Source organism: Camelus bactrianus, chromosome 6 (assembly GCF_048773025.1).
Source record: "Camelus bactrianus isolate YW-2024 breed Bactrian camel chromosome 6, ASM4877302v1, whole genome shotgun sequence".
Taxonomy (NCBI): Eukaryota; Metazoa; Chordata; class Mammalia; order Artiodactyla; family Camelidae; genus Camelus; species Camelus bactrianus.
The window spans coordinates 4,115,589-4,129,694 of NC_133544.1; the positions used below are offsets into that span (position 1 = coordinate 4,115,589).

A 14,106-nucleotide genomic window follows, 5' to 3' on the forward strand; every position below is an offset into this window, starting at 1 on the left:
TGAAACCAACACTAGACAAAAAAATAAGAACATGACTATTACACGTATCTGTTTATCTGCCCCCTACCCAGTCAGGTAAGAGCTATAGCTTCTTTCTAAATGAATCTTGCTTGGAAAGAATTGGGTTAATCTGAATCTTAGATTCGAACACATTCTCAAGCAATTAGCCATGCTTCTTCCATCTTTATGTATGTATGTATGTATATAGTTATACATGGAGTCATTTTCTCTTCTATTTTTTTAAGGAAATTGCACCAACAAGCCGGTAAGAGAAATCCTATCTAAATACATTAACCATTCCAAAAATTAAGAACCTATCTCTGTTTCCTTTATCTGGAGAGCAATCATGTTCCTTGTTTCAGAAACACGTGGTCCTCATTGGTTCATGCTTTGCCTTCTTTCAAGTAACTAATTAAAACACTAACTTATTCTTTTATTCGTTTATAATATTAATATTTGTGACTCCACAGAAACATGACAATATTAATGCCTGCCCATGTGCTCACTGGGCACAGGAAAAAAGATCAGACAATTTTTCTTGTTTTTTTTAATTAAAAAATAGTGAAGATCATTAGATTAATCATAACTGGTCCTGTGACACATTCTCAGTACAGGTCCGTGTACAAGCCCTCTCTTAATTATGTAGTTATTTAATCAATAGTTAATTTAAGTAAATGTTTTGCCTTTCTCTTAATAAAACAAAAAACCAACAACCCAACCCAGAAAAACAACATGAGCTTTTATATCCATTTATCTAAATGCTCTTAGCCAGAAGGGTCAGCTTTAATCAATTTATTTTACTGGAAGTCAGTGCTTCAGAAATGTATTAATAACGATTTTTATATTACATATATTACATTACATTCCCCTATATTTGGACGAAGAATAAACCATTTTGTCTTTATTCATTTATATTTTGATTTATTCATGCATTGATTTACTGAAAACACAATACTCAGAAACCCAAGCCCAAAAACAAACTCTTGAATATTTTTAAGTTCTAAAACAAGCTGATTTCCCAGAGATCTAAAAAGAGGGGTGAATCTCTTTGTAATGGACCTCAGAGTTACAGGGTTTAATCATAGTCCTCGATTTCAGACACCCCAGGGTACTCATCATCGATCCAGGCTAAGCAATCTTTTTGTCCACTGATACTTTTGTTTAGTGACCCATTCATTGACCCACTAACAGTAATAACATCAATATCCATGAATTAAAAAAAAAAAAAATAAGAACAAGATCCTTGGATATGATCAAGATCTGTCTATAAGCTCTTTTCCATAAACTAGACCTTCTCTTAGTAGATGAGATCTCCTTTTGCAGTGGCCCTCAGAGAGAATGTATGGATCAATGTATGGATCACAATGCAACTCTCTTCCATCTTCCTAAAGGGGCGAGGAGCTGTTGCATAGGGCTGTGCACAATGATGTGAATATGCTGTGACCACACTCTCCAACACAACGGCCACTCGCCACAGGTAGCTACGAAGTCCCTGAAATGTGGCTAGGGCAACTGAGGAACTGAATTTCAAACTCCGTTAACGTTCATTATTTTAAATTTAAATGGCCAAACATGACTGGGGCAACCACATGGGCAGCGGAGCCCTAGATGTAGTACCAGATAAATGTGTAAATCAAAGGCCGAGCAAAAATAAGGGGGATTATGAATCAGCCTTGAAAATGAATAAAATGTCTTCTGTCTTATTTTTAACACAATTATACTGAATTGTATTCCCATAATCTTTGATTCCTGACACATTCATATCATTGGTCTATGGATAGCCTCATCTAAACTATTCAATGAACACAAATGAGAAATTAAGCCCAAGATCTTTTGACAAGATCTTCTGACTTTTTTTTTTTTTTTTTTTTTGCTTTAGTCATTAGGACCTTTACCCACAAAGGTAACAGCCAAGATCTTCCTCAGAACAGACATTAAATCAGCCACAGTCTTCATTCTGTGGAGTCAAATGCCAATATTCAAAAGGATGAACAGTCCAAATTTAGACTGCTTTAAAGGACAGTAGTCTTGTGGTACTAGGTTAAGCACGAATTTGATTCAGGTCTCACTTTCGTCACTGACCCAGGAAAACACTTCTTTTTATCACTTGACTTATCCATTAATTTTCAATAATCCAATGAACACTGTTGAGTTCATCACTCAAAAATAAGAACTAAGACTATTGCTCGTATCTGCCTATAGACCCCCTACCCACATAGGCAAGAGCCTAGATAATAATTTTTTTAAGGGACTCAATTTATATAGAAACTGATGAAATTAAAATTTGTGATTCAAAGCATAGTATCACCAAAGTCTAAGCCTGACTCTACTCATATATTAATTCAATTGTTCATTATTTTATTTATTCATTTATGGCATTACTCATGGATTATTTGCTCGTACATTCAAATACACACACACACAATGATAAACCCACGAACAACCCGGATTAGAAATGCCCTGGGTGCCCAAGCATTTATATGATTACACCTAACGTAGGAAGAGAGGATCAGTACTATGAAGATGAATCATTATTCCTGCTTCTTACTGGGCCATATTTGCCCCCTTTTATTTTATTTATTTTAAAGAATATCTAACACAGTATATATATTTACTTTTTTTTTCTCTCTCTTTTTTCTTTATGGAGGCGTAGGTAATTGGAGTTATTTATTCGTATTTGAAGGAGGTGCTGGGGATTGAACCCACGACCTCGTCGTGCATGCTAAGCATGCGCTCTACCTCTTGAGCTATACCCTCCCTCCCTTGCCCTCTTTTAAACTATTGACTGTGATTATGACTTATCTATTCATATGTAAAATACATCAATATCTGGGAATTATGTAACATTAGGCGGAAACTTGAATGATATTTATTGTCTCCATATGTCTATTACATTATCCACAGAGATTTAAGAACCAGATGTTTTTTATTGTTCAATATTTTATTTATTATTATATTATTTTGTTATTTTTTGATGAGGGGAGGTAATTAGGTTTATTTATTTTTAATGGAGGTACTGGGGATTGAACCAGGACCTCGTGCATGCTAAGCATGTGCTCTGTCACTTGAGCTATACCCTCTCCCCTGCTTTGTATTGTTTTTAATAAAATTCAGTGAACAACGTTAGATTAATAATAACTTTTCATAAGGCAACTTCTCAAGATGAACTACACTTATTCATTTTTCAATTAAATAATTATTTAATTAGAATTTATTTATGTAATCTGTCCCTTCTCTAAATAAAAATAACCACCAGCAAACAAGTACCTACATCAAACAGTACTGACTCTTACATACATCTGTCTACACACTCCTTCCAAAAAGGGGCAACAGCCTTTATGAGTATATTGTGCTGGAATTCAGTGCTATAGAAACGTATAGTAATCTATGTTTCATTACATACTCTCACAATTGGTCTATGCCAAGCTTTCTTTATATTTAGCCATTTTTACATTTATTCATGCTTTGATTTACTTATAAAATCAATCTGTACCCCTGAAGTGTGTAGGCCTGTGATCAAAATACCTGAATATTCTGAACTTCTGCTGTAAACTGATTTCCATAAAGAAAAAAAAGGGAGGCCACTTTTTAACGATGGACCTCATTGTTACAGACCTCATTGATTCAGACACCCTCCAACCTCATCATTGGTCCAGGCTTGGCATTCTTTTTCTTCATTAATTTATACCTTCATTTTCCCATGAATCACATATTCCCCAGAACAGGATCCTTAATATAATTAGGCTATCTGTCTCCAGACTGAATTCTGAAGGAGCTTTCAGACTAGATCTAAGTGTAACCTGGCTGGGTATCAGTATCAACACAAAAGATGACCCATGATTGGGCCATATTCATTTAATTTGTCCAAGTTTACACATGGCTTAGTGAATGTCTAAACACCACACTGGGATCCTACATCTCAAATTCACACAATATGTTCCACCTTTTAAGAGCTTCCTCTAAACCCGTTAACAGCCTGGATTTCTACCAATATAGAAATGCTTAAACCAACTGTGGTGCGGAAGTAACAAGGAATAGCAAACAGTTCTGAAAATTAATTAAATGCCTTCCATCTTTTTTTTTTTAATGAATCTGAGATGTGCTGAAATATGCTAGTTCTACTCCTTGACCCATAAGAGTATTGGTACATATTTAATGTTCTTGGGTTTTTTGTTTATAGATATAGCCTTTTGTCCTAGTGAACTACCTCAGTGATCACACATAAATAAACCATACAAACCAAGAACATTAACTTTGGTACTCACATTGCTCCTGACTCATAAAAGTAACAGCCAAGATCTTCATCATTGGACGATGACTGAATCCAATGTGGAGTGTTCATTCAGAAGGAAGAGACAGATTTTCAAAAGAATGAAAAGTGTAAATTTAGAATTTCTAAAAATAGAAGTCAGTTTCACATTACTAGATTAATCTTAAGCATCAGTCTGCGTTTTTCATCATCAATTCAACAGTGGTATCCTTTTCATCTATTGACCTAATTTTTAGTGTCAAATAAAATAATGAAGACCATTCTATCTTTTATATGAAGACTTTTTAATTAATCATGCAATATAAGAGGAAATATAACTATTATTAATATTTGTCTACATATTGCTACCAAATAGCAAAAGACCAGATAATTTTTTAATTGGGGAAACTTGTGCCAAATGTGATGAATTTAAATTCTTGTTTCACAAGACAATCTGACCAATGGGCCATATTGTATATTTTAACTCATGCGTTTATTAATTTATTTACTCATTTACTTAGTAACTCTAAGGACAATTTAATTACCTACTCTTTTTTTTTCTAAAGAAACTACAAAACGATTGAGCCATCTGCTACTCACTACTAAACACTATTGCAGGCAACTTTCCTCACTAATGGAATTTTCTGCAGTCATGGAAATATTCTATTGGCACTGCCCAAAATGGTAGCCAGTGGCAACATATGGCTTGAAATATGGCTAGTGTTACCAACGAACTAAATTTTATTTTTAACTATTTGAATGTGATAGCAGGATATGTTTAGAGAGTGGAGTCTGCATGATCCTCCCCGAAAGAAGCGGGGGCCTGGGTCTTTGCACTGAAGTGGATGTCAAGGGAGTAAAACCGGACTGATCACACTTCAGATATTTCATGTGCTCCTCACTGGCCAATGGTTTATACTCGTCTAAATAATAGATTGAGACATGAAATTACTTTTTTAGTCACTTGTAATAATAGTACCAATATTGATGAGCCCAAAGGGCACTTGATAAAAATGCTGAGAGACACTAAATCTATCCATTTACTTATTACTCACAAAAATCATAAATAAAACGCATTTGCTTTTTCAAGATAAAAATAAACACAAGTGGATTCATAATTATTACATTCACAATACTCATGCTGAGGCTTTTTCTATGTTTCAACTATCCAATCATTTGTATTTTATTTTTCATTGTTGATTATATAAAATTACTATATATTAAAATATTCATGCTAATGTGTTTATCACGGTGTATTATATTATTACAGAATATATTAATTATATTAAGTATTATTATGCAATTATATAAATGTTTTTAAAATAAGACATACAACCAGAAACTCACCACCAACCGAGAATGACACTGATGCTCATATATATCTGCCCACATGCTCCTAAAGGAGGAGCAGCCTTAGTTGATTTTATTTGAACTCCAAATTTCAGAAATGTATTAATAATAAGTCTTGGTTCATTAGCTCCTTTCATAACTGGATAAGGTGTAGCCATCCTCTTTATGTATACTTTATTTATTCATGCATTGATTTACTTATAATAATACAATCCATATTCATGAACAACAAAAGGTCAAGAACACAATGCTTGAATATTCCTAACTTCCTCTGTAAGCACATTTCCCAAAGACGTGATGGACCTCAGAGTTACAGACTGGGTTTAATCAAAATATTATTCAGATGCCCCACGCATACTCATCATCGATCCAGACTTGGTACTCTGTGCCTTTGTCTAATATGTTGTTCTTGACTTATTCATTGATTCATTAATAATAACACAGTCCATGTCCATGAATTAGGAAAATAAAACCAAGATCCTTGAAGATATGACTCTGTCTGTGGAAGTTCACTGCCTACAGAGCTAGAGAAGTAGCTCTCTTTGTGCAATGCACCTCAGCATTGCAAATATGAATTAATCCATTTCCTTGCTTCATATCTATTCCATGTTAGTCATTCATCCATGCTCTGGCTGCTTCTATTTAATATCCATGTTTTAAAGATAGTACAACAAACATCCATTTTATATCACAACTAAGAAAAAGGCAAAATTTTCCAATTTCTTACACTCTCCTCCTCATAAGCTCAGACTATAACAATATCAATAGAGGTGTGTTCAGATCCACTGTGGTACAAAAATTAAATGAAATATTAAAATTCACTGCAAATGACTGAAATGCCTTTGATCATTTTTGCCCTAATAAATTCTGTCATGCTGAAATGGATTAATCATAATTGGGAATTCCTAACCCCTTTTAATCATTGGCCAATGCATGAGCACCTTTGAATTACTTATGTAGGCAGTCATTTATTCCTTCCAAACATCTCAGTGAATACCCATGACCAAGCCCCGAAGCAAGAACACGAACTTTGATGATCACTTACATTGATCTCTTCTCTCTTCATCCAAAGATGTAAAAGTCAAGATCTCCATCATGAGCTAATAATCAAATCTGGTAGAGTGTGTTCATTCTGGGGAGCAAGAAGCAAATTCGAACAAGAATCAATCTACATTTAGCCATTTTAAATAATCAATAATCAGGTAGTCATAATCCCTGATTTGCATCCTATTCTCAACATCTGGAAAGAGAGAGAGAACTTGTGCAATTTCTTTTAAATTTTAAATAATATAATGAACACCATTGAGTCTAGCAGTAAACATAAAAAATTATAATTATTAGGAATATGTCACTCTATTTACTACCCACAAAGGTAAGAGCCCAAATCGTCTTTTTCGTTGAACATTTGTGTGGAATTGGATACATGGGGGATTCAACTGATGGCACAATCTGACCAATGGTCTAAGTCTGGCACTACTCACTGTATTCATTAATTCACTTACTAATTGTTTTATCTATTACTTACAGGATAATAAGACCATCCCTTTATTTTTCTAAAAATAATTCCAAAAAGTTTAAGCAACCACCAAAACAGAAATGAAACACTATTATCTATGTGCACCACTGGAAAGGCCTCAAACTCTATCATCTCATGAGTACCGATTGGGTAAAACATGATGAATCATGATCTTTACATCCAATTGCATGCTTCCCATCGATGCATTTTTGACTGACTTTTTAGAAAAACTGATTGAGATATAAATGTATACATTTGTTCCCTTATAATTATGCTCCAATACATGTGATTCACTCACATGGGATAAGTACCTTGAATAATATTTATATTCGTTCTCATGTCATTACCTAAAAGAATAGAAACTGATTCCTTTAATGTTTGTTTGCTTACATACACTTGCATAAAAAGACTGAATTAATCACAAATGTGGTTGTATAAAAGAGTCTCATCATTGTTCCATGCTCTCCCTCTCAATTACAGAGTTTATTCAATCAACTATTTATGTAAATGTATTTCTCTTTCCTTAATAAAATGATCGATTGGCAACCCGCCTCAGCACAAAACAAAAACATTGAGTCTGTGTGCGGATGACCATATGTTCCTTGCAAAAGTGATGAGAGCCTTGACTATTCATTTATTGGGACTAAGAATCTCAAAATTGTTTTAATAATTATCCGTATTTCATTAGAAAATATTGCACATACATCTCTCTTATGCTTTATTCATTGATATATTTCTTTATTCATAGGCTAATTTTATGATAATAATGCAATTGGTACCCCAAACCACAAAAGCCTGAGAATAAGGCACTGTAGGCTCGTTTCCCACAAAGAGAATAATGAGATGTCTCTTTGTTATGGACTTCAGATTTGCAGATGGGTTTAATCAAAATTCTTGTTTCAGAAACCCCATGACATTCATCACTGGTCTATGCTAGGAAATTTTCTTTTCACTTATTGATTAATTTTCTGATTCACAAATAATAATAATACAAGCACAAAATTCCAAAAACAAGATCCTTGAAATTTAAGCTCTTGTCCTATAGAGCTAATTAAAGAGATTTCTTTTGTAATGGAACACAAAGCTGCACATGTGGATGGGTTAATACCCCTGCTTTGTATACAACCCACATTCAGCACTGCTTCCTGGGTGGTCCTCTTCTATTTAATTCATCTATATGTCAGAGATGGCTCAATGAAAGATAATGAAACCACCATTTGCAATCACCTCTGGGCTGCCCCCAAGAGCTATCAGCCCCTCTACCCATAGGCCGATAGTTAAATCAACCATGGTAGAAAATACAGAATAATATTAAACTGCTCTGAGAATAAATTAAGTAACTTCTATCCTCTTTTAAAATTACCTGAGTTGTGCAGATTTAGATTAAACATAATTCTTACTTTATAACACATTCCCATCATTGGTCCCTACTTGAAGTGTCTCATATATTCCATGTATGCAGTACACAATTATTACTTTGAAATTCTTCAGCTAATACTCATGAATAAACTATTCAAACAAAGAATGTGAACCAAGGGACTTACTTTTATTAGTCTTTATGCTGCTTGCTCACAATAACAATTCTTTATTAAGTGATTAAATCAGCTGTCCTGTGTTCACTCTGGGGAGGAAAAAAGTAGATTTAGACTAGATTTCGATTTTTTAATAGCTGTTAGCCAGGCAGAACTAAAAAAACAATAAACTTTGTCTCAAAAATGTAATTTGTTACTAATGTAGTATTGAATTCTGAGTTATAAATAATATAAGAAACACAATTAAGCCTACCACCTGGCAGAAGACTAGGGCTCATAACGATTACAAATTCCACCTCTATTAACAGCTACTAAGTATATGGTTATTTAATGGATTACTGACTGAGGCAAACACTTTTCCTTCTCTTAATTTAAAAAAAAAAACCAGCAAACCACAAAAACTCAAAACGTTGCCTCTTTGACCAGCGATACTATTATGTTCCATGTTAAAGAGGGCTGCAGACTAAACCTGCTCATTTTTACCTCAGGACCGTATTAATATTAACACTGATTCTGAATGACACAAACGAACTTATTTACAAAACAAAAACAGACTCACGTAGAAAACAAAATTGTGGTTACCAGGGGGACATGGTGGGGGGAGAGGGAGGCATAAATTAGGAGTTTGGGATTATCAGACACTAACTACTATATGTAAAATAGATAAACAGCAAGGTCTTCCTGTACAGCACAGGGAACTATATTCAATAGCTTCTGATAGCCTATAATAAAAAAGACTATGAAAAGGAATATACACACATGTATATGTATGTATGCATAACTGAATCACTATGCTGTACACCAGAAATTAACATAACATTGTAAACTGACTATACTTCAATTTAAAATACTAATTTTATTGCACTCTACTAATTGTTCATGAGTAGGTCTCTCAGTTCTCCAGATACATATTTCTTTCTTTATTCATGCATTGATTCACCTGAAATAATACCATCCACATCCATGAACCACAGAAGCCTAGGAACAAGCGTATTGAATTTTCCCGACCTCTACTACTAATTTCAACAGAGACTACTGACTGGTTCTCTTTTCCATAATGGACCTCAGAGTTAAGAGGGCTTCATCAAAGTTACTAAGATACCTCCATCAATACTCATCTAATCCAGGCATGGCTTTCTATTTCTTTACCCATTTATGCCTCCTTGAAATGATTTATTCATGCATGGATTCACGGGAAATAATTCTACAACTGACAACCTTTGGTGACACAAAACTGAGAACAAAAGCTTCAAATACAATCAAGATCTGTTCATTGCTCCTGTTCACACAGAGCCAACAGACTCAATCACCTTTCACCATGAAGCTCTGTTTTACACGTAGGATTAATCAGCGCACTTGCTTCACATCAACGCCTTACTTGTGATCGGTGTTCACCGGCTCCTCTTTCACTTGACTTGTCCTTTTTTAAAGTTGGTGTAATTGACCACCATAGACCTATCATCTTAGCCCACAATTGACAAAAATGACATCTGCCATCTTCCAAAGTCTCCAAGAGTCAACAACTGAGATCTCTATCAGTGAAGAAACGTATTAAGCAAAGGTGGCTAGAGTACTAAACAGGAAGGTAAACCGCTCTGAAAATACGCGAAATGCCTCCATCACTTTAGGAATGGTCCCTAGCTGGGCTGAGTTGAATTAATCGTAAGTTTTAGTTCATGACACATTTCAATCATGGGCTCATAATTGGCATTACCGAATTTCATATATTATTTAACAATTGTATCAAAATAATTCAGTGGGGTTCCTTGCATAACCCCTGCCTAAGCTTAGACACCAACAGTGATATTTCCTTACTTCAGTCTTTATAAAGCTCCTTAGTCCCAGACATAATAGCCAGGGTCTTCACCAGTAAAGAATGATTAAATCAGCTGTGGGGTGTTCACTCTCTAAAGGAAAAAAAAGGTCTATTATTCAAAAGAATAAAGATAGTTAGCTTTTTAGAACTGAAATTTGTCAGGAAGACTAGATTAACCATAAATCCTACCCCACATCACATTCTCATCATTTTCCTAAGAATGGCACTCTTATTTATTTACTTAAATTTTACTATTAAATAATATGAATACCATTGAATTCACTGCCCAAAACAAAATAAAAAAAAACTATAATTTGAGACATCTGAGTTTACTTGCTACCCACATAGAGAGAGCCAAGGTCCTCGTCTTACGGGACTTATTCGTGCAGAATTAGACATGTTTGTTTCATGGTACGGTCTCATCAGTCCTCCACTGTATGGATTTGTGGATTCATTCACTTACTGATTTATTTTTATTATTCAAGAAATAATAATACCATTTCCTCACTTTCCTAAAGACAACTCAAAATGGTTAAACATCAAACCAGAACCAAATTGCTGGAACTTGGGAAGGTTCAGGTGTAACTTTCAAAAATAAGAGATTAGAATTTTTCCTCAAACATCTCCCTCGGAAAACAAGATGAATCAGTAGCCTCATATCAAAACATTGTTTCCAATTCGTCTGTGGTTTGCTGACTTTTTAAAAATATACTCAGACATAAAATTATACTTTCTTCCCCTTATACAAACATATCAGTACCTGTGATCTTATCCACGAGACAAAAACACTGAACAAAATTTATGTCAATCAACAGTCATTGCTATTGAGAATAAAAGACTTGCTTCTTTTTTGTTTTAATAAAAATCAGTGAAGAAAAGATTGGCTCCATTAGAAGTGTCATAGTGTCACATTCTCATCCTTGGTCTCTGTTTGGCTCTGTTATGTGGTGATTTGAACAACTATTTGCATGAGTAAATGTATTTCCATTTCCTTAACAACAGCCCGTCAGCAACCCACCACCCACACAGAACAAAAACTGACTGTTACATGCAAATGACCATACACTCCACTCCAAAGGAGTAAAATCCTCTACTATTAATTTATTGGGAGTCAGAGTCTCAGTTAGATCCGAATAATCCATGTTTCATTACATTCCCTAATAACAGGTACATGACTTACTCTCTTTCCTTCATTCATTGAAACACTTTATTTACTTATGGGCCAACTTTATCATAAAGATACAGGCCATCCCCAGCCACCACAAAAGTGCAACTACAAGGTACCATGCACTCATTTCCCAGAGGGAATAATTTTACTACGTGTCTCTGTAATGGACCTCAGAATTCCATATGGGTTTCATCAAAACTCCTTCAGATACCCCATGGTACTCATCATCGATCCAGACACGTTTTTCTTCCTTTGTACCTTTATTCATTTACTTATTAATTGACCCATGAATAACAATACAATCCTAAAATTCCAGGAACAAGGTCTCCTTTTATAATGGACCTCAGAGAACATGTGTGATTAGTTAACATCCAAATGTCATACCCAATCCACATTCACCACTGGTCCTTCTGTGGCTTTCTTTCATTTAATTTGCCCACGTTTTAAAGATGGTTCAATGAAAAGTGTTAAAACCACCATCTTTAATCACTTCTCTAACACAGTATCTTCCATATGCTGTGGGCTGCCGCACAAACAGTTATCAGCCAGAATTAAACCAATTTGGAAATGTTTAAGTCATTTGCAGTGGAAAATAAAACGCAACATTAAATAGTCCTAAAAATGAATGGAATGACTGCCATCTTTTTTTAATCATGTCAGTTGTGCTGAACTAGATTAAGCACAATTTTTGATTTATAACATATTCCCATCATTGGTCCATATTTTGTATAATTATTTCCTTTATACACATTGATTCTTCTGAAATACTACTAAATACTTGTGAACAAGTCATCCTAACCAAGGATGGGGACTTCAAGGCTTACTTACGTATTTGTCTCTATGTTTTTAACCCACAGAGCTAACTGCCAAGGTTTTGTTTCTTAGAAAATGAGTAAGTGTGCTGTCCTGTGGTAATTCTGCAGAGGAAAAGGGAGAATTAAACTCAATTTTAAACATATGTTAATTATGTGGAAATAGGTAGCTATAAACATCGATCCTTTTTAATTAATCCAGTATTTTAATTTTACTTTTAGATAATGTAATAGCCACTGTTGAATCCACCACATAAGAATGATATTTATCAAAGTATCTTTATATTTTAACAGTTTTAACAGAATAAAAGATAATTTTAATGGATGCTACTTTTGCAGAATTGGATAGATTTAAATCCTTATTAGGCTACACTTAAATCCAATAAAGGGTTAATATGCAACATACACAAACACCTTATACAACTCAACATCAAAAAAACGAACAACCTGATTAAAAACTGGGCAGAAGAACTAAATCGGCATTTTTCCAAAGAGGAAATGCAGATGGCCAACAGGAACATGAAAAGGTGCTCAACATCACTAATTATCAGGGAAATGCAAATCAAAACCACAATGACTGGAATTCAAAAAGATCCATGCACCCCAGTGTTCACAGCAGCATTATTTTCAATAGGCAAGATATGGAAGCAACTGAAATATCCATCAACAGATGAACAGATAAAAAAGATGTGATACACACACACACACACACACACACACACACAGAGATACACAATGGAATACTACTCAGCCATTAAAAAGAATGAAATTTTGCCATGTGCAGCAACATGAATGGATATGAAGGGTATTATACTAAGTGAAATAAGTCAGAAAGAAAGATAAAGACTGTATATCATTTATATGTGGAATCTGCAAAATACAACAAACTAGTGACTATAACAAAAAAGAAGAAGACACAAATACAGAGAACAAACTTGTGGTTACCAGTGGAAAGAGGAAAGGGGGAGGGGCAATATGGGGGAGGGGATTAAGAGGTACAATCTACTAGGATATGTTGTATGACGTGGAGAATATAGCAAATAATTTATAATAACTATAAATGGAGTATAACCTTTAAGAACTGTGGTTCATTATAGTGTACATATGTAATTTATGTATTATACATCAACAACACTTCAATTAAAAAAGAAGAGCACGCATAATCCTGTAAAAAAAAACCCTTTTTCCAGTCTCAGTAATGACTCACACTTGATTCTATTTCACTTGTTCATTTATACATTCACTTGTTCACTTAATTACTCATATGAAAAAAGTCAAAATGGTAAACCAGCCAGTCATACAGAACAGAAATACTATTATATGCAGTGAACTATATGTCCCTTATCAAAAATGAGAATAGAGTAGGAATTTTTTCTTTCTATAATCATTAGCAAAAACTCAAATTAATAATTTTCATTGTCTTATAAAACATGGTCTCCAATGATCTGCACTTTCCCTTATTTTAAAGAACAAAGATGGGATTTTATACATTCATTCAGTTATAATACAACCATACCTGTGAGTGCAAAGACAATAGAAATAAATCCTGAATGATACAAACATCTGTCCTAGTCACAGCCATAACTGATTGGATCATGTTTGGTTTATTAATAAAACTTAACAAATACAACCCAATCAATCCTAATCTTTCTTATATGAAATA

General features: G+C 34.2%; 1 long non-coding RNA gene and 4 other non-coding genes across 41 annotated transcripts in view; all 5 read right to left on the minus strand.

The window, feature by feature from the left end:
- LOC105079931 (uncharacterized) overlaps positions 1 to 14,106 on the minus strand; it is a 175,443-nt gene that overhangs the window by 120,354 nt on the left and 40,983 nt on the right. For 35 of the 37 annotated variants that reach the window (XR_012507365.1, XR_012507362.1, XR_012507361.1 and 32 more), the window contains 5 exons: positions 12,460 to 12,548; positions 10,463 to 10,554; positions 8,660 to 8,736; positions 6,645 to 6,731; positions 4,266 to 4,318 (listed from right to left, as the gene is read on the minus strand). This is a non-coding gene — a long non-coding RNA (uncharacterized LOC105079931). The remainder of the gene's footprint in view (positions 1 to 4,265; positions 4,319 to 6,644; positions 6,732 to 8,659; positions 8,737 to 10,462; positions 10,555 to 12,459; positions 12,549 to 14,106) is intronic. The other 2 variants (XR_012507374.1, XR_012507372.1) reach the window with 1 other exon arrangement.
- LOC123612514 (small nucleolar RNA SNORD113/SNORD114 family) lies at positions 1,054 to 1,126 on the minus strand. The gene has a single exon (XR_006719775.1). It is a non-coding gene; the product is annotated as a small nucleolar RNA SNORD113/SNORD114 family (small nucleolar RNA).
- LOC123612511 (small nucleolar RNA SNORD113/SNORD114 family) lies at positions 5,897 to 5,971 on the minus strand. The gene has a single exon (XR_006719773.1). It is a non-coding gene; the product is annotated as a small nucleolar RNA SNORD113/SNORD114 family (small nucleolar RNA).
- On the minus strand, positions 7,972 to 8,046 carry LOC123612521 (small nucleolar RNA SNORD113/SNORD114 family). Its single transcript, XR_006719780.1, has one exon. It is a non-coding gene; the product is annotated as a small nucleolar RNA SNORD113/SNORD114 family (small nucleolar RNA).
- LOC123612520 (small nucleolar RNA SNORD113/SNORD114 family) lies at positions 11,795 to 11,866 on the minus strand. Its single transcript, XR_006719779.1, has one exon. It is a non-coding gene; the product is annotated as a small nucleolar RNA SNORD113/SNORD114 family (small nucleolar RNA).